Source organism: Thunnus albacares, chromosome 8 (genome assembly GCF_914725855.1).
Source record: "Thunnus albacares chromosome 8, fThuAlb1.1, whole genome shotgun sequence".
Taxonomy (NCBI): domain Eukaryota; kingdom Metazoa; phylum Chordata; class Actinopteri; order Scombriformes; family Scombridae; genus Thunnus; species Thunnus albacares.
The window spans coordinates 13,591,586-13,613,840 of NC_058113.1; the positions used below are offsets into that span (position 1 = coordinate 13,591,586).

A 22,255-nucleotide genomic window follows, 5' to 3' on the forward strand; every position below is an offset into this window, starting at 1 on the left:
AGTGTCAAAGAACACAAACAACAAATAAAAACTAAACATACGACCATTAAAAAGAAAAAAAAATGTGACAATACTGAACAAGCAAGACAGAAATAGTAGTATATAATTTACAGAAAAGTCATATTGACTTTGCATGTTTTTCAGCGCGACTAAGGTCTTAATACAAGGGCAGCCGAATTTAAACCCGCTTAGTGCCAAGCAAACAGCATGTGTTTACAGTGAGGATACACTGGATAATCTTAATTATTTAAACCTATTCTGAAAATTCATTCCATCAAATGCTCACTCTCTTTAAATTCACGATACATTATCAGGTAAGGATGGAATATTCCACACAAGAAATACCACTTACAGTAATATATTATAAAGACATTCATTTTTGCATTGATCTATACGACTCTAAGTCAATGATGTCACACACATGGATGTACAGTGTGACACCCATCAAAGCAGCGAGTCAAATTCTCTTGTCAACTTCTGTGTGATCTGAATTATACTTGGCTCTCTTTGGTTATTGGTATTCTCAGATCTTGCTATAAATCACCACACACTTCATGATTTTTTTTCCTCAAAAAACAATTTGCTTCAACCAGTTTGAATTCATTGAACTTTTAAATTTTTAAGATTCAGTCCTTACATAACAAGATATACTGTCCCAGCCATGACTTTGGAGGTTGAAACTGACTTTCTGTGTTGCAAACAGTGTTGGATGCTACACTGCGACTATTTTGCCAATCAACAATGAAGTTTGTGTGTGTTTAGATTGCATTCTACTGGATGGTGTGGTATGTTTCTGAAAAACTTTTTTTTTTGCCCCCAACCAGTTTTCTCCTTTTTCATCATTCGTAAAATTTACCACAGTGTTTGACCAATACAAAGATGTGAGTAAACCGAACCCCCCACTGTTAAGCAGTGGCTTACAGGCTTATGCAACACCAAAGCATTACTCTCTCTCTCTTACTGACCCACTCAATTTTATTTCTTCATTCATCTGTTGAACTCATAATCCACCCCTATCTTCCCTGTACACACACACACTCTCACACTCTACTGTATTACACAAACATGCTTATGCACATACAAACACAGGATGGTGGAATTTGATATGCCGTCTTGCTCACAAACCCTGCCAAATTATCACATACATACAAATCACCAGCACACACACATACAACACATACAAATCAGCTGTTACACACAAACACGCAGAGCTTTCTGTGGCCCCACGTAGAAAGAGATTTTTGTTTTGTTGCCTGCTAAACAATCATTGCGGGGAGTGATTTAACAGGGCTAAAGAGAGATGCTCTGATGTTTTGGAGGTTCTCTTTGAATGAGCTGCTTGAAAGAGGAAAAAAAACACCCCTGTTGGTTTGGGTATTTTGTTTTACCCTCAAAGTCAAAACCAAAGTAGGAGAGACTAACTTTTTGGTGTTTGCCACAAAGACTGAGGGGATTAAGGGTGGCTTTGGTTAAATGCCTGTGAACACAAATGTAAAATCAACACATATCAAAGTTATACAAATGAACTGGTTGGAAACAGGCCTAAACATGAAAACTTTCCACAAAGTGATGAGAGAGAAGACAGAGAAGTAGACATATATGATGACAGAAGGAGGGATAGATGGAAGTAAGGACGCTTAAAAAATAAAAAAAAATTTTTTAAAAAAATGAAAAAGAAGGGAAACACTGTCATGTATTCTTTAAATGTCAGTATTGTCTCTCAATTAGGTGTGTAACGGTCCTGAAACCAACACCAAAAACATAACAACTCACACAACCCCCGTGATATGACTTGTTTCATTATCAGAATTTCATCCATTTGGTGCAATAACATTTGGAAAGCCTAGTGGAGCTGAACAATTAAATTATTTTATTTCTAGTTAGCAGAGGGCTAACCAGAAGTTAGTCGGCTCGGCTGGCAAAGTCTCTGGTACTGATTACCATAATTACCGCTAATGCATTAACAAAAAATTTACAGAGCAAACGGAAGCAGATCAGAAAACAAGGAGGCTTCGTACTAAAATATGAGCAAATACACTTATCAAACGGAGGGAATTAGAAATAAAGGCCTCTCTCTAATATAAGTCTGCTTCCAATAAAGGCCTGGTACCCTCTGCAGTTGAGGTAAATAAAGGCCCCGGCCACTATTTGAGGAAATATGGTAATTTTGTTTACTTAGTTAATATGTAGACTGGTCTTTTTTCCCTGTTGTTTCTTATTAACCCCCCCACCCTACCACCGTCACCAAAAAAAAGAAAGAAAAAAAGACCAAACCGAACCGTGGCTCAAAAATCACATCTAGTTTCCTCTTTTTCTGGAGGTATATCAGCTGGAGGTACTTTTCTCAGTTGATAAACTGACTCCTTATCTGTCTGTTCATGCACTATACCCACCTGTCTTTAACAATACGTTCAAATATCTAACTGCCCAATGCTTTCAGTGCAAAGTACAATCGTATCAGGTTTACATTCTAAAATGTGAGATGAAAAAGGCACTTTTGCAGCCAGGAGACTGACTCACTATTTATCTGTTTGCGCTAAAGAAAGGAAAGTTAGTTAACCACAGCTGCTGAGTTTACAATCTGATATGGCTGGCTCCGACAACCTATGATGTCAAATTATAGTGATGTTTGAATTATTGGTGACCACTTGAAATTTTGATAACATAAAAACTGCTATGATTAAGAACAATTCATGAGGTCAGCTTAATCTTAAGTACTCAAAATGTTGATTACACATGGGTAAATTAAAGAGTACAAAGCAGAGGCAATGGCGCAATTAATGGCTTTAAGCTTTGTAGAACGAACCACAGATCGAGTCAAACAAGGAGTTAGAAATTTCAGTGGTAAACGGTGGGGGGAAAAAAAGGGAAGTTTGCGAGTCCTTCAACTTTGACCAGAACTATAAACAAACACTCCTTCCAGTTAGAAAAGTGGTGTATGGAGCCAGGATGTACTCTTTGAAAGACACATGGCATCTTTATGTAAATACCTGAGATAAGTGTAGTGGGTGTGTGCCTCGATTTGTGTGTTTGAGAGAAGCAAAGAGAGAGAAATTATTAAAACAGTGTGTTTGTTTATGGCTAATCAAGCTAGAATTCCTCCACCTACCTGAAACAAATGTAAAAGAGTGAATGTTCAGGTACACATGTAGCTACTCTGTACCGGCAAAAACGGAAACATGTGAAGATACAGTCTCTAACACAGTACAATATAAAGTACTTACAGTAGTTTCAAGGAACTTCCACTCTGTATAACTCACTTAGCAGAAAAGAAAATGCCTTGAACTTTCTAGGGTCCTTTAATAGCACAATTTACATTAGCATCGCAAGTTTTCAAGGTTTTACTGTTTTGGTGAATACGGACATTAGAAACACAGAAATGTCCAAGGTGTTGTTTTGTCATACTTCAACTAATGCTTGGGACCTGAAGAATTTACAGTATCAGCAACCAAAAAGATTATGTTACACAATTGGAAAAGAGAAATCAACAATTCTTTGTGTCCTCACACAAGTTTTACAGTACTTTAACTTATATTGATCAGAACCTTGAAAGCACAATTTTTATACCTCATTCCTCTATGATTTCTGAGTAAATAAGAACCTTGATTTTACAGAGCAACTGCCATGCTGTAAAAATTTGAGGGAAAACAATTTTTGACTAGTTTTCTACTCCATGAACCCTCAAACCACTCAGTGAATAGCAATACATCAATGATCCAGTTATAATCAGTGTAAAATATTAAATCCTTGGCAGTTACAAGAAGCTAGGATCACAGAGAGGAGCAGTGGGACATAGCCGAATTCTCACTCTTTCAGACAACTGAGACACCATGAAATTAACAGTGTGTGGGAAATTTAGAATAGAGGAATGAAGGACAGAGAGGAGACTCATAATGATGGAGTGACAGAAGAAGATGAATGAGGTAGAATATCTGGCTTTAATTCAGCCTTGTTTCTAGGGGGATGTGTGTGTGTGTGCATGTGTGTGTGTGTGTGTGTGAGAGAGAGAGAGAGAGAGAGAGAGAGAGATTTGGTCATTTTCATAAGGTCTATGTGCACGGGTGTCCTTTATTATGCTAATAAAGTTATGGTTTTGGCTGCCTTGCATAATATCCTTCCTTCCTCTTGGGTTCTCTCTCTCTCTCTTTCTCTCTCTCGCCCTCTCACACACACAGAGCAATATGAAAATAGAGATGAAGCTCTACACCTACAGAGAAAGACACAGACACACAGCTATACCGAGCTTCTCTGAAAGCTAGTTTAATAACAATTACCCTGATGTACCTTCTCAAATACACAGTTGGCTGAAGCTTCACAAGCAGTATGTGTATCTGGAGGCGATACACCAAACTCCTAATGCTCTCTTGGCTCTTGTATCCACCCCTGCCCCCTCTCTCTGGTGAAGTGTGAGAGGTTTATGCCAGAACAGAACGCAGTGCACCTGCATCAAATCTACAACCTTCCTCCGGGTCCTATGTAGCCTCTCCAAAGCTCACCAGACTAGCTCTCACACACACGCATGCAGGCACGCACACACACACACACACACACACACACACACACACACACAGAACACCAAAATAAAAATACATATATGGTTACACTTAACCAATATGTAACTTTTCTGCATTAAAATGTCTAAAAACAATTAGACCTATGTGATATATTTTGTTTTTAATTTTTTTAGTTGTGTACTTACATTATCCCAAATTTTTCCAACAATTTTCAAACGAAATGCATAATTTTAATCAAGGTCTGTTTCATTTGGTTAGTGGCGTCATATCCACTCTACACCATCTCTACGCCGACGGGTTAGGGTTGTCTGCCAGAAGCTCTGTCATAAATTGACTTTTTATCCCGTTTTAAGCCACATTTTTACGATATACTTTTTAGAGCTTGATTGTTTTTAACTATCTTTTAACCAGATGAAGGAATTTAGTCATCTGATTTCTGAATCTTAAGTTATCAGAGAAACAAGCTGAGCAAACGTTAGCAGCTGCTCAGCTTGCAGCAGCCTCGGGTGTTTCAGTTTAACAAGTGACCGTGTTAACTGGAGACTTTCGGCCGGATGTGTCCGCGGTTGTCGTACTGAAAAGCTACATCACAACTTTTCTTAAATATTAACCGGTTAGTTACCGGTTAATGGGTGCCGGTCCATTGAAAGCAAAATTAAAACTGATGAAACTGACATCCCTACTCAGTGGTATTTTCAGCAAATAACTTCAAAGATGTGTTTTGGGGACCTCAGAGACCTGTATTAACTTGTTGAAAAGGAATATAATATGTGACCTTTGACACAGTCTCTCCTTAAATCGAAACACCTGACGTCCCCTGTCCACTGAACAGTCCATTCGTTTTCTTCTGTCTTTGGTTATTGTTTTGATATAGAGACCCCTAGCAGCAGAAAATTACATGTTGTGTATTTAAATAACTGTGCTACTGATTCTAAGAATGCACAAGTAATAAATTAAACAAGAGGAATGAAACAAAAAGGACAGAAAAAAGATTAAGGTTAGCAAACAGTGACAGCAAGTGTGCAAAAGAGTATAAGAAGTAACAGGAAAAATGTATGAACCTATCCACTTCACTTGTGATATATGAAACAAAGACCGCAAACAACACCTTTCAGTGTTAGCTTTACACATACTGTGTTACAACAGACAATACAGGCTTTCTGAGAACAACAAAAAATGTATAAAGCAGTGTGCTTAATTTTCATGAATGCATGAGGTCACAAAATGTACTGAGTCCAACAAGGACTTTCAAGACGTTTATTAGAAATTGGAAGAAAAAATATTAAACATGCAAACATTAATATAACACTGCTGCAGCAATGGGCAACTAGACAGGTCTCAACTTTTGTTTGCACAAGCTTTTCTCACAGTGTTGATGCAAGTTTGGTCTTCAGTGCCAGATCTTACAACCGATTCTAAAACATGATCTCATGATCCTCCTAAATATGTTGACAAAACTTCTTCCAAAATGGACAATAACTACCTCAGCCTAACACAGAAGATTTGACTGCATTTGATTTGCAGCTCTCAAAAGGTCCAACATTTATTTAAAATAACTCTATTAAGGTCTTTAGACATATCATAATTACATTTCCTCACTATAATCCACAGACCTAGTAGTGATCAAATACAGAGTGTACTATTTTCAACCCAGAGTACATACACCAACTGGCTATCTCTAAAACATTGGAAATCCCAAGTAACATTTACTGCTGTAACTTTCTTTTGTTAAATCATGGATGCGATTCCAACACTATTCAATCAATATGTAAAGACCCCTAACCTAAAGCTGAGCATCAGTACATGTACTAGACTGTGTATAGATGGATAAATGTATAAGGCTATAGATATACGATAGATCACAGCAGCACAGAAAAGAATTTGTTTAGAAAACAAAAGGAATACAAAGAGGGACAGAGGGAAGACTACTAGTGTGAAAGAGAAACTATGTGGTAGCACAGGGGCGAATGAATGATGAGTTGTTACATAAAGCTGATTTATCTATTTCCATTTTTGTAACACAGGCCTAAAGATCATCATGTTTTGCGGCAATGTGCTCTGCTTCTCCTTGAGAATACATAACTACTACACAAAACATACTGTACGCTGGCACAGTAACACAAAAAAACACATCAATACACACAACCACACTTGATTGCCTCATCAATTTCATCTAACCAACAGAAAAGACAGTCGAGTCTGCCACCAGTGTGACAGATCTAGTTTGTCAGAGGAGACAGATAGATGTCTTACACACACACACACACATACACATTCGCACACACATACACACAGGCCTGTCACAGTAGCCCGTAGGCTGTTTGGTGTCTCACATGCTGGAATGAATCACATCAAAATAGAGACATGGCAGAAAACACAGCATGAACACCTCAGAAACATCAGTTACTAAAATGCATGATATCACACACAGAAACAAATAAACAATCACATAACACCAAAAAACTTACACGTGTGAAAAATTATGCCTTAAAGCGAAGATTAGAAAGTGTCATATTGTAGATAATGTATTTGGACAGAATATCGTCGAGGAGTGTCAACGGTATCAGGTCTGTAGGTGGACCTGTGCTGAATAGGGGTGGGATCTGTCACAGTGGCTTCTACATGTTCTGAGTTTTAACTCTTCCTTTAATTTTTTAAGTTCCCTTTCATCAAAACTAATTACAGACTTTGTAAATACCTACTTAGTAGAGATTTTACCTTGCCAAAGTCTTTTTTTTTTACCATTGATACATTGACTCTGGATACAATACCATCCCACAGAACATGCCTGGTCAAAAATTAAAACCAAAAACAAACAATGAAAATGCTATATCTATTTATGTCTCTTCTCATTACAGGAGATATTGCAGATCTCACCTCCTGATGGACCGTGTAACTAATGGTCTTTGGCCTAAACCAGTTCTTCTTCTGATATCATGTTTTGTACTATTAAGGTAACCATGTATTTCCCTCCTCTGCTGGTTACAATTGATATCATATCTCACACAGACACAATGATTGGAAATTGTAAAAAACATTCCATACTCCTCTATTTATTCATTCAATGAGGAGCTTTTTTTTTGAAAATGTGTGTGTGGTTGTGTGTGTGTGTGTGTGTGTCTGAAGGGGGTGTGGGGGACCAAGCCCTTGGCTTTACTGCATCTAAGTGTCTGAGAATGTGTGTGTATGCAACCGCAGCATCAATCAGAGCTCAGCTGTGATTGTCAGGCTGATTGTCCGTTATGTCCCTGTGGGCCTGGAGGCCTTGGTGTGTGTAATTCATGTGCGTGCGAGTGTGTAAGAGAGAGAGAGAGAGAGGAAGGGAAAATAAGAAAGCACAAATGTAATGTGCACATCTATACATCCACATTAATCTATAATTGCAGCTGAAACTAATGCCTTGGCAATAGGAGTATGATTATGATTATCACTGGAGGCCACACCTGAAGACACAACAAATCATACATGCATAGGAAGGCCTATCTAGTGAACACGTCTGATTGCTGTTCAAGGCTAGCCCTCCAGTCGTCCTATTAGAATGAGAGAAATGTATGTATGTGTTTTGATAAGGGAGAAAAAAACATGAGCTACAAGGCCATCCTGGTGGCTCTGTGGGATAAGGCGAGGATCATGTACTCCTAATGCCTGATTGGGTTAAAAGCTGGCTCATGACCTTTGATGCATGGTCTATCGCTGTCTCCTTCCTTCCTTTTTCATGACTTTTAGCAATTGTGCAAATCCAAATAAAAAAAGGCGATAAAAGTGATTGGAAATTTGGTTGGAAAACCGATAAGGCCCAGAAAATTATGTGTGCTGCCAAAAGGAGAACAAAAAAAAAATGTCACAGTCTGTCAGTGTCACTGACTACAGATGTCTTTCCATGTGTAGACAATGTGGTAGATCTTCAAACAAATGTAATTAAGTGGGTATAACTGTACAGGTAGAGAAAAAGAAATACCAGTAACAACAGTGTTTAGTGAGGGGTGTTTTGGAGGATGTTAAACATGAATACAACAGTTCTGCACTAAATATTTCATGAAGTATATAATGTTCAGTTTTTCTTTAAATAGTAAACTAATTAAACGGTTAACCAATTAACTGTTGATCTGTATTGTATTATACTTTGTCGTTGTTCACCCAATATGTGTGCAGGGTTGACTGCATTAGTTTTAGCAAGGTGTACCTAATAAAACTGTCAAGTGTACATGTCTATCATGTAAAATATTTTAAAAGTCTAGACAGGGTCTATGGTGCTCAATAAAGCTGTTATTCACCTGTAAACTGAACAAATATTTGTCAAAAAATACAGCAAATGGTTTTCTAAACAGGTTTGCATTCATTTTGTTACATTTTGTCTTTCACATTACTGTGTAGTAGCATTCTTCTCAGCTGCATGAGAGTGATAAGTGCAGTCCATATCAACCAATGTCAAGGAAGCCCTCAGTAATGATCATTGTGTACTATATACTAGGTTTTGTGTACAATCACAATGTCCTCATCCCCTTTCTCTCTCTTGTGTGTACAGAACACTGACAGAGGGTTGAAGTGTTCTATAGAGTGTTTGCTAGTGGACACTCAACATTTTGATTCTCTTCATGGGATAATGACTCTGTGTGTGTGTGTGTGTATGTGTGTGTGTGTGTGTGCATGATGCAGTATTCAGTATGCATGTGTCCTCTTCATCCGTCCTACTGATGGTACATTCTGAAGTGGTGCAATGATGGACTGTCAAGTACTCTGCTGTTTTTTTTCCCTCGCTCAGACTCACTGAGGAACCCAAGGACAAGAAAACAACAGATGAACCAAGGACATATAGAAAAGAAGAAAAATAAGAGGGGAGATTTGATTTTCTTTATGCATTTGATTTCTTCTTGCAGTCTCATTATAATCTTTCTTTTTACTTTTTTGTATTTTTGCTTTATTAGACAGTGACCACAGATGATTGAACGTTTCTTTTAACACTAAATGAGACATTTTCATTTTAATTTGAACAATGGTGTAACTAAAACGCTTGTTTTGACAGTGAACATTAGTACACCATTACTACCTAGCGATCTGGCACTGGAACAATTTAGTATAACAAGAGCAGGTTCAGACTTTAGTGTTGTGCCAGGAAAAATGTGTGAAAGAAAGAGGCACATGAAGAAGTAAACATTGTGTATTTGCTCAATGGGAATATGAGACAAGCCACCATGGGACATGTCCCTCTGTGGTTGGTCCAGCTTTATGGGAGAAAAAGAGGGGACCAGATGAGAAAATACTGACAGGAATGATTGTATGATGAGTGCGATCTTGATTCAAGGAAAGGGCAACAATGAAATGTTGAGTGAGGCAGAAGTATGCAGAGAGAAAAGTCATAGAGTTAACTGTGCAGAGCCTTGGGCTCTTACTGGTTTAGACACAGCACACCATGGAAAGAACATTGGGTTGGAAAGCGCTGACAGCATAGATCATATGTATATATAAAAGGTCACACAGCCAGGGAAGCATTAAGTCCACAGAATATAGTTCCCTATAGGGAGACGGCAAGCTTGAGGTGACAAAAGTAATGTATGCTGAAAGGCTAGCTGCCCAAAAGGCATTTTGGTCGTTCTGCCAAGTTCAGCAAGAAAAGGCAGCAACAGCTACAGATTGTACAGGTGTCAGGAGTCAGTACCATATACCAAATGGACAGGTTGGGCCACTGCTTCATACTCATATCATCATATCACAATCCCTTCCCATGATCCCTCTGGGTTAACCGCATGATATCTTCATTACATTAAACCTGCTTGATTTTTTTCTTTATTTTATTCTTTTTCTTGAGTTTGTCTCTTTTGTTCCATTTTTTGTTCAGTGATATAAAACACTTTGGATCAACTGTGTTGTGTGTGAAGTGCTACATAAACAATGTTGAGTTGAGGTATTATTTCACATACTTAGCTTACTACATGCCTTAGACATGATACTCCTACTCTCTAATTTTATCAATTAAAAACAACACCATATTCAAAGGGTCTGTCCCAACCTTCTTTGAACATACAACCATCTCCAAAATAACCTTGCATTCTGATGTTATCAGTCAACATGCAACATAATGCATCATACATTTCCAAACAAATGCATTTTTATGAACCCTAAGCTAGCTGGAGGTGTTGACCCATATGTTAAATTACATGTTGGTTTATTAATCCTGCCTTGAGAACAAACATAACACACTGAATCCTGATGTTTCTTTCCTAAGAAAACCTTCATTCTACTGCAGACACAGAGTACTTCAATGTCAGTGTTATATGCACTGAATTCATCTTGTTAATGTAAATACAACCTAAAAGCATGTTTTTTAGTAAATATACAGGTGGCAATTGAATGTAATAGCAATCTTAAGCACTTTCATGTCAAGGTTATGAGCCATGCAGTCACACTCACAGCAACATGCATTGTGCAGGTTGCAGCATAAATACAGCATGTCACCAAAGTATTTATGTGAGTGATACAGACTAAGTGGACAGAGAATAAAAGCAGAGATTAATATAGTATGGCTGTTTTTTGGCCTGAGGGTCAGAAAGAGTTGACACACCACCTAGATGTATGCATCCTTATTAGCTGATGTACAGACAATGTGTAAGTATAGCATGATGTGATTGCTATACTAGAGACAAAGAATGTGACTGATAATGAGAAATACATGTACAATACGCACATATCAACCAATGTGCAGATTGGAAACTGGTACCCCAAAAAGAAGGTCATCAGAGGATGGCAAAGGGATTCCTATTAAATCATACAAAGAAAAACCTACTCTCACAATTACGCAATCTGCTGAGATATCCCACTCTTTCTAGGTTGAGAGGAGATTAATGTATTATGGCTGTTCGGTGGCCACAGGCGCAATGAAACTGACACAAACCTGCACTGATGTATGCATGCTTACTGGCCAATGTATGGACAATGTGACTACTATAGCATGATATGCAGGCTTCCGTATTAATGTATGTGTGTGTCAAAGAGATAGAGAATGAGTCTGGACAGTTGGGAGAGAATAAATGAACACATTGTCTCCTATTGGTTTAATCTACATAGAAAGAATGACAGGGAGAGGCTATAAATGATCAAAAAGAGCTGACATGCACACTCACAGGGCTGCTTGGCAGATTCTGACTTAATTAACTTCAGTTTTAAACATGTTCGGACTGGACACTCATGATTTTTTTGAATGGCTTTTTCTTTAATGTCATCAGTTGGCCTTACCGTTTATATTTAGAAAACACAGATTTCAAAGATTTTAGGAAGGCTTACATTTTTCTTTTTGTAAATCTATGTGCAGTATTTCAAGTTCAAAAAAAAGTGAGGAAATCTAACTGGAGACAAAAATAAGCACAAATCTAAGAAAATATCCATAATTATCTACTTAACTCTGACCAAAATATCAACTAAAACTCCGTAATTGGAGGTGATACTCTGCCTTGAATCTAATTAATCCAATTCAAACACTGAATCTCTATCCAGACCTACGATATCAACCAGCAGAAAGAAATCAACGCCATTATCTCACTGAATCATTTTTTCATCATTTCTTTTCATTCTGTTCATCTTTCCCGTAATAGATGACAACATGAATGGAAAAATCATTTAAATATGTTAAAAAAAAAAGTAAAAGAAAAATCAAAACAGACAAGTCAAAATCCTCATCAGTAAAAGTCAGATTGACTTCAGCAAGATGAGACTTGAATGAGAAAAATGGCTCACAAAAGGGGGTGATATTAGCCCTTCAATGGTGTTGATTGATTTATAGCGTGTGGGGGGGTCTGGCTCTGAGAGCACGTGCACACATGTATACATGCACACACACACTGACACACACACACACACACAGACATAATGAACATTAATCAAAGGGAGCAGGTAGTAATCAGACGGAGCTTTAAGAGGCTAGCCTGCTAGCGCACAGCTGTGCCATTCAAACCAACAGTCGTAAGTAGCAGACAAGACAGACAAAAGCACAAACCATCAGCCTTCATCTAAGCCCAGTAAATCTAACTTGTAGCTAAAATCCAGTATAGACTCATAAGAGCAATGTTGTTGACTGTTCCAATCAAACCACTCCAAACAAGCATTCCAAGTATACTTTTATTAATGGTTATAGTGAAATTGTTTTTCAGTTGGTCTTTTCAATGGTCTTTAATCGTCACTGAGTGTGCACTAGCAGCAGTACGCACTATGCAAAGTCGTTGGCATATGTATCGATGCTTTATAAAATAATCAATATCCTACAGCATTCATAACCATGAGACAGATATACACATGTAAAGAAGGCGGTCAATGGATGAATGTGAATTTCTAGCAGATACATGATGTGCAAAATGCACATCTAAGTGCAAATAGTGTGCATACGTGATACAGGGGGCATGTTGGCAGGCTGAGCCTACTCTGATTAGGGAGTAATGGGCACAAATGCAAAGGAGGAGCTGATCTTAATGGCTTTAAAATCATTTGAATATGCGGTATACCAGCCGGTGTCTTTGTGTGCAGACGTTTATACATGTGACTCTGCATGTGTTCACAAGTATGGCGAGTCTGTGCTGTGTAGCTTTATGTGATGTTGCCTCTGCTGATGAAGCTGCCTCCCTTGGATATGTGTGTGCTTTTTTTTTGGGAGGCTGGTTTTGCATATAGTAAGCCCTAATCTGCTGTCTGAACAAACAGATTTACAGAGATCAATATGCCAGGTATGTGTGTTGTTACAAATCTGCTGTTTAAATACAGTGAATGAGCTTTTCAAATGTCAGGTAAAGAGGGATTGGTTCATTGGTTGGTGTTTTTGTGTGTGAGTGTGTGCATGTATGCAAATGTATTGTGTGTGTGTGTGTGCAACACAATAAAAGTGATCACTTGGGTGTGTGTCTCTTGTTACTGTGTGTTTGTGTTGCAGCTGATGCTAGGCCCTTGGGTGGCATATGGCTGTGTGGCGGGGCTATCAAACGGCCAGTGTTGTGTGTGTGTGTGTGTGTGTGTGTGTCCATGTTTTTGACAAGCCACGCGGCTGGGGCTTGAGTACAATTTGAAAGTACATCCAAAATTAGAACCTCTATATTCATCACCTCTGTCAAACACACACACACACACACACACACACACACTTTATGTTTGGCGCAGAGGACTCCACTAATTTGTACACTGAGCAGATGCTAGGAGCTACTGTACTCATTAACAAAAACACACACACATACAGAGATGTATAAACAGCATACGAAAAACACACAAACTGAACATAAACACAGAGATTCAACCAAACATTTAAATGGGAGTGTGCGCAAATTTATGCACTTTTGTACAAATAAAGTCTAGTGTTTCTGCATTCTGCAATGGCAGTCTGTTGCTGAAAGAGGGGCTGCTATTTCACAATTTGATATAAACAAACTTATTTTCAGTCACTACTAGCTTGCACATAGTTTAAAGTAAGGCATAATATCTGGTGAAAATACACACATCAATCAAACGTAAAGAAGTGACACCTTGGTGCAATGTCAAATAATAGCATCACAGTCTGGATTGAGTGAGCGGAGGTTGCACGGAAAGTGACAGCAAAAGGTGGATAACTCCACATAAGTATCTGTACAATATCATCTGATGTTTGGAATAACTAAAATGTCTGCTAAAAATAATAACTGTCATTTTATCCGTTTTGTTGCAAAAGGATGTCAGTATTTGTACACCAGATACACAAACATTTATCCAACTGGGAACAAATTCTTGTCAACAGAGGTTTGTGTTGGGCTCGTCACTGCTTTAAAAATAATGTTCTGAATAGCAATGCATTATAGCAATCCATTATAGTGATGCATAACATTTAAGTTGCAAGCTCAGATTGAAAAAATGTTAGTGTACATTTAAAAGGAAAATTCTGGTATATTTCAACCTGGTGTATTTCCATCAATTTGGCCATTGTGATTCTATGGATCATTCTTACTTTTCACAAGCCACATTTGTTGTAGAGATCTAGGGAAATAAGGGCACGTAAAAATACATATATCAAGGCAAGCTGCACAAACCTCCAACAGCTTTCCAAATAAACATGATTTTAAGGCCTTGTTTGACCTCATCTCTACAATGTAGCCTGGGTCAAGGTGGTGGAGACACATGAGGACGTGAGAAATATTGTAGGGGAATATCCCTATTGGGCATGAAATGCATGGGTAGTTGATTAACGAAAGAGACTTAAAAATCACATTTATCTCCAAAATATATAGAGACATGTACGCATGACTTTGTCTGCATACAGTAAAGTTTAAAACAAAACCAGTGACCTTTAAATGCATTGAGAGGCTGCCGTGACCTTGTTTGTCTGAAAACATCTATTGTTGCCTCTTCTCACACATGTGTTAAGAGGCACAGGATAAAAACATATCAACTGGCATATTGGCCTGTGGTGAGCTTGATACATAAACAAGCCTATGTACCCAATAAAAGCCTATGGCAGTTTTGCCAACTCCATATACTAACCTCCTAATGGGCACTCGCTGTCATGCTCTAATGTTAACAGGCATTTACCCACAGACAGGTCAAAGCAAGTGAAAATTACTCCCTACTACATTAGATTAATAAACTAGCCTATGTCCTCCACAAGTCCTCCACACAGTTCTCAATTTTATTCATACTTGGCAGTAAAGGTTATTCACTCATATATGGTACATTAGATACATAAACAACTTGTGTCCTCAAGGCCTCCACGCACCACTCTGCAAAGTGTTATTTACTCATGAAATAAGCTATCATATCACATACTTTTCAAGCAAGCTAGTACAGCCACTGAATGACTTTTGACTTTTTCCAAGGCCTGGAAACAAACAATTAAACAACTTGGGAGCCAACACACACAGCGTCCTCTTTAAAAAAAAAAAAGCACAACTATATCAGGCCTGCTTGGTTTTTCAGGTACAATTTTAGTGTAGGCAGTATCCTTGCCCGAGGACAAATAATATAAGTAAATAATAAGGAATGCATGCCTGTTGTATAATACAATATACTACTTGCAAACAGGGAAACATTTTCCACTGTAAGTTAAGTTATGGGGTTTGGAGGATTAAAATGCTTTCCTGAAAAATGATTTAAAATGCTTAATTGATATTTTGCCAGAAAAAAAGTACAATATTGATAACATAGCAATACAAAACACAAAGACTAACAAAAAGTTTCAATAAAGCAAAAATTACATAAAGATTAGAGGAACAGTTATATACACAAATTGAGCAACATTAAGCAAGGATTTAAAGAGACAATGCAGGAAGGTAGAGCGGAAATGGAAAAAGGATAAACTCTGTGTCTCCCTTGCTTCTCTAACAACGTCAACGTTCAATGTACAATCAAAGAAGCAAGGAATTGCAAAGCACTCTCTAACTTTGTTTTTGAAAGATGCTACATAAATAAAGTTATTAAGTAGTTGAGCCATGTTTTAGTTCTTTCTCATATTGCAATACTAACTAGCATATTACAGTAGACAATTTATATGTAAACTCTACAGATGCACAGCCAGGCATATCACTATAAATAGCTGTATACTGTAAAGCAAAGTGCAACTGTATACAAACAGTGCACAAAAGTGGGCCAAAAGTGCAACAGCAGTTCAACAACAACACTGCAACTGTGGGATTTCAAGCATGGCTGCATCTTCATATTTCATACATAAAAGAGAGGAGCCACACATTCTCAACAGAAGCCTTAAGCAGTGATTGTCAGTGCGCTCCCAACAAACTAAGGTTACTCACATTTTTAATGCGCTACATTGGATACATAAACCGGGCCCAATAAAAGCCCCAAAGCACAGTTATCAACTCCACAAATAACAAAGTTCATTTACATTATCTATCAAATAACATAAGCCAAACACAACTGACAATTTACCCCACAGTTAGTAAAGAACCAGCCTGTGTCCTTAATGCTTCTGTGAATTCTCATACAGCCGGTGCCATATGTGTAGAAGGTTACACACTTATCAGAGGACAAACAGTTATCCTATAGTCTATACTGTTGTTGCCGCTGGGGAATGAAATGCACTGGTTGCGTCTTAGCTCAACTTTAGCTTGAGGACCTGTTGTCACAACATGTGTTGTCCTAATCAAAAAACACTCTCCAAACAATGTGATTACAATGTGGCCTTGCAGTGACTCGTACACACACACACACACACTGCCTCGGAGTACAGCAGTCAAAACGCACTAAATGCTCACACACATGTGCGTGGAGAGGCATGCCTTTGTGTCAAAGGCACATCAACCACACCAGATACCACATAAACACACACTGACACGCTCACAGCCCAAAACACAAAGGGTTGGAAAAGACACAGATGCATAAACACACACACAAAAAAAAGATGCACATACATCTCCGGATACGCACACGCAAAGAGCTGTAGGGATACTTCGACTTAATTTGTTTATGCTGGCGTTCCTGGAAAAGATTGCGCTCAAGGCAGCACATCCCTTCTGCATGAAAGGAGATGACTGGAACTGGTCTGACTCTCTCTTCATTTCTGTATCTTCTCTCTTCCCTTTTTTTTTTATCTTTTGTCATTCTCCTTTTTCTGACGGTCTTTTATACAAGCCTGCTTCCAACTTGAACTCTAGTTTCTGTTTATCTTCCACACTTTTATTTGACATCTCTCTCTTTCGTGTCCCTCTCGATAAATCAGTCATTAAATCTCTGAGGAGGTGCAAGGTCTATGAAAGACACTGGGAGGACAAACACACACACACACACACACACTTGAGCTATACAGTTACTGCATGTATAAATAAAAACATATTATATATGGGAATTAGGCCAAGTGCCATGGGAATCACAAGTGATGTTACAACTGTAACACACAACCGGCTGGGTCAGGAACAGGTCACTAGATCACTACAAGGAGCCACCATGACACACAAGATTGTGGGTTTAAAGGTTGTATATGTAAGAACTGTGAAGCAATTTACATGTATTAATCGATTTTTATTGCCAATCAGTGAACAGGTTGTAACGCAACTTTCTCGATTGTCTATAACAGCCTGTGGACTGACTTCTATGTGAAGGAGTTTTTCAGTGAAAATCCAAAGGATGTGATGTTTTTGCACGCTCCCGAGTGTCTTGACTCTCTCCCACTGACATCAACAAACGACCGGGGGCTACGGCATGTTGCTCCCCAGCCACAGCTGGCTGAGCCTACCGGTGTTTGGTTAACACGGTTGGTAAACAAAGTCAGCAGTTTGTGGGTTGGGTCAGGTTTGGTTGGTTGCTTGACACATATTTTCACCCTGACCTGTGAATCACTACCGGGCCAGCAGCCTCAGTGTGTGTGTTTGTGTGCATGTACAGCAAGGAGGGTTGAGGTTACCTTGTTGACCAAAGAACGTCTATATAATCTATTAAAGACCCTTTTAAAAAGATGAAAATAATACAGTACAGACATAAAGTCAGAAATGTGACAAACTAAACATTACCAAAAATAAATAAACACAAATGCAACTGCAACACTTTAAAAAAAAGTCTGTAAAGCAGCATTACATTCATCTAAAAAAACAAAAACAACAACAAAACACTATTTAGTTTTAATTTTTAAATTTAGTTATTTAATCATGTTATTTCACTTCTTTCTGTGATTCCACCTTTCAGTTATCATGTTTTTATTTAACAAGTGAATCACAAATGAAGGACATATCACAACATTCAGTCCATCACTTGGAAACACTTGAATTCAAACTAGAGACTGTAAAAAAAAACAAAAACACACACACAGACAGACGCACAGACACACACACACACAGGTGGCCATTACGCATTTGATCCTCCCTGCTTCCTTTCAGCAGAAGCATCATGTCATCAAGTTGTCTGACAAGCCTGCAGGGCACTGCTCCCTCCTTTTCAAGAGCTGACTTACTTTAACAATATGACAGAAACACATATGACTGACAGAGAGAGATGATAGAGACAAAGGCCAAAAAAGAGAAATGAGGAAGACAGATAGTGAAAGAGAGACATAGGCAGACAGGGAGAATTGTGAAGTCCAGGTCATCTTAATATAAAATGGGTGTCTGGGTCTGCTTCGCTTCTGACTGAGTTGATTTATGCAAATTATGTAAATGTATGTTAAATTACTATGCTAATTAGGTAAAGAGAGTAACCTGAGGGAGGAAAATGGAAAAGAAACTACAGTCCTGGTCTGAATGATCAGGAAATTTGTTCACTGATAGAGAGGAACAGGCCACTGCTTCTCCACCACTGAGGGACTGTTGAAGTTCTGGGTAATTCAGACAATTATTAAAAATGCTGCTTCTCTATTATTTTACAAGTGACTGTGTATGAAACAGAAGGCTGACTAAATATATTCTCTGTAGTCAAGCCAAAGAGATTCACAGTATGCCATATGAGCTTAACTGAATGTAGTTATTTCAAGAGCTGATGCTCTTTTTCTGCTGCAAATTACACTATGGACTACAGTATTTATTCAATGATGAAAAAAATAATAATCCGAAGGATAAACTATTGTTTCCACTGTATGTATCTCTGTCTTGAAACACTTTGCATTTGGCTCACTCCATAACCGTTCTGGTGCATGCTTGGAATCACAACATGAAAAAGACCAGGATATATACCACACAGTGTGTTATTTGTTGCAATCATATAGTAATAATCAGATGATCGCCTTACTCTGGTTATAGCAGCATCATTGGTGTGTCTGAATACCCACTGAATGAGTGAGTCTGAGCCTCACTTGCATCCATTCACCTTTTTATTTACTTTTGAGGCATGAAATACAACCACAAATGAAAATAATAAGATGCTGTAGTCAAAGGAAAGCTGTTTTAGCTGTTTAATGGACTTAAAGCCCACTTTTTCACTGGCAGGACTTCAAACAACCATAACTCGCTTCAACATGTCTGGGCTCTCGTATATCAACACTCAGGGAAATGAGCAGCAGTGAAGAGCAAAGAAAGTAAGAGAGAAAGAAAAGATAAAGCAAAGTGAGGGAGAGGCTGTAAAGGAACGGTAGACTGGTAAAGATGGGAGACAAAACGAGAGAGCGCAAGTCTAGATTTTCAATCACTTTAGATGTCAGACAGTCTTTTCAACCAGTCGCTACAAGACAAGACGGCGAGATGAGAAGAAGGAGGAACGTAAGAAGATGATGGCAAAGGATAGAAAAAAAGGAAAGGGACCATTAGCTGCTTTCAATGAGTTGTTCAACATCCTAGAAAATGTCAGTAGTGGAATCAATTAAATCCCCTTTAGACTAGGTTCATCTGCTTGGCATAACACTTATCCTGGGTCTCATACCGACACCTTGTCTCCACATCTTCAATTCAAACTGTGTTGCATCTTTTTAACACTTTACTGTGATACAATTCTACAATATACTGTGATGTAACTGCACAGTAATAAAAAAGAAGCAAGTATTCAAAGTAGAAATGACCATAAATAAAAAAAACAAGTGGTTTTGACAAAAAAAAGTATAAAATTCCTAATATATTATGATATAATCCAAATATATTTGTGTCAGCCTAATAAAAATTGGTAAAATGATTTTGATACTGATACCATTTATCTTTAAAGATTAAGAGTTTAAATTTCAGATAAAAGGCCTTTCACTGGTACAACCATCAGGACAGACAAGAGACACCCTCATTGGTCCCAGTAAGAATGACCTCACTACCCATTTAATCTAAATGTTGCGATGAACAGAAGTTCCAGGTGAATGTGTCCAAATTGTACTTCATTGTTTTCCCGTGGCTGGTTTGCCACAGCTTCTCCATCCTTGCCTCACCTAACGATGTCTGTTAATTACAGCTATTTATTAGCTCCAAACACCCAATTAACAGGCCTTCAGCAAAACAAGCAAACACACTAATCTTTACGCAACACATTGAGGGATGACTCCACCAAAGATTATGAAGAAAAATGAAAACAAGGGCCAGAAATGTGAATAGGTGTCAAAGCTGCTGAAAAGAGTCTTTTGTTTTCTTTTCTCCGGTTCGATTCCATAAATATTCAGCTCATTCTTTTTTTCCTGAGGTGTTTGTTTTTATTCTTTTGTCTCACTTCTCCTCTTCAGTATGTGAAAGCTTTAGCTGTTTTTTTTCTCTTTTATCTTAAATGATTCTCTCCTTTATTCTCTAAATCTGTCCAGGGTGTTTTTGAGAGAGCAATGAATAATGATGTTGGTCTGTTCCTATCACTCTTAGAGCAATGCTACAGTAGCAAAGTCAAACTGGCAAAAAAAAGCAGATATCCTTGTAAAGAAAACAAGCTGTTTCTATCAAAACACTCTACATACATACCAAAAAAAAGTCTCAAGAATTAAAGGGCAGAGGCATAGGTATTAAAATGTCCTGATCCTGCTGGTTTTATAAACAGGGCTGGAATTTCCCTGCCTTCATACACGATTACATCTGTCTCAAAAATTGTGACAAACTACATGAAAATATGATTAGTAACAATCAACCAATTAAATGTTTGAAAATAAGATCAAAAATCACACAAGGAAATAACAGTCAATGCTTAATAATATCACTCCATTTAACTGGTGACTTATTTGGCTTCTCTCTCACTAAACAATAGATGGCAGATTGATTTCCAACAGTCCAGTTGTTTTGTCTTCTTAAGTGCCTGAATGGTTGACTGCAGTTTTATGTTTGTGCCTAAATGTTGTTGTGTACACAAATAGATGGATTATTGATTAAATGTCTACAGCAGATTTACAGTTCCTGCAGTTGTGGCACTGGTGGTGGGTCTGGACCACTGAGATGTTTTCTGGCTGTAATGCTTTTTAAAAAATAAGAAACTAAAATAGAAGTAGTTGAGTTTATGTGCACTAATTCAAAATAAAATAATAATAAAAAAAAAACAGGATCATGATTTGGAACTTGAAACTGATTTGATGGATATCGAAAAACAAATCGGTGAATAATTATTGAAGAGCAGAACATTTCAGAACCTGAAGAAGTTAAAGGAGTAGAAAGGAGAATACTAAGCAATCCTAGTTTTCTGCAGTTTTTGCCATCTTGAAAAACCTCTCTTCAGACACGTGCAGTCCAGTGGCATTATGTTGAACCACAAATTAGCTTTTAGTGTAAGAGTCAACCCCAAGTTCCTCACAAAATCCAGCAAAAGGACAAAAACAATGATTCATGTTGCCTAGAATCGAGAGAAAATTCCCCTAACTATTTATGGATAAAAATACTTTTTAAGATTCTGTCAGGATATGGCAACTTGGGAATAATCCCTGTCACACATACAAAGAACATAACAGTGTTTCAAAAGCACAATAAATACACTTGCTGTTACTATTTTTTTCTCATTTAAACTCTAAATTCTTTCTTCCTTATACACACACACACACGCACACACAAACATGCGCACAATGCCTGCAGTCAGAGTAAATGTATCACTTTTCCCCTCCTGCTGCTGTGCCCCAGTTTTTGTAACTCAGCTATAATGAGAATGAAGTCTTTACAGTAGTTATCCCACATTTGGCCCTGTATATACAGCTCATTTACAGGGCCATGTGTGCAGTGTGTGTGCAGTGTGTGTGTGTGTTTGTCTGTCTTAAAATATGTGTGTGACCTGAGTGTAAACTCACTCGTTTCCAAGTCTTGGACAATGTGTACATGCATACAAGAAACCAGAGTTAGGCAGGTTAAGGCAGGAAATAAAATAACAGCATGCAGCTTGTCAGTAATTTTGAACTAGACTCTTTTGTTGGATCATTTCCACTGCTGGCGCAGTTC

At 38.0% G+C, this 22,255-nt stretch overlaps 1 protein-coding gene and 1 long non-coding RNA gene across 2 annotated transcripts in view; one reads left to right on the forward strand and one right to left on the reverse strand.

The window, feature by feature from the left end:
- The window catches only part of cdkal1 (CDK5 regulatory subunit associated protein 1-like 1), a 244,521-nt gene that overhangs the window by 23,214 nt on the left and 199,052 nt on the right, over positions 1-22,255 (reverse strand). The window lies entirely within an intron of this gene.
- On the forward strand, positions 1,680-19,200 carry LOC122986990. The gene is made up of 3 exons (XR_006404422.1): positions 1,680-1,846; positions 14,079-14,084; positions 19,190-19,200. It is a non-coding gene; the product is annotated as an uncharacterized LOC122986990 (long non-coding RNA).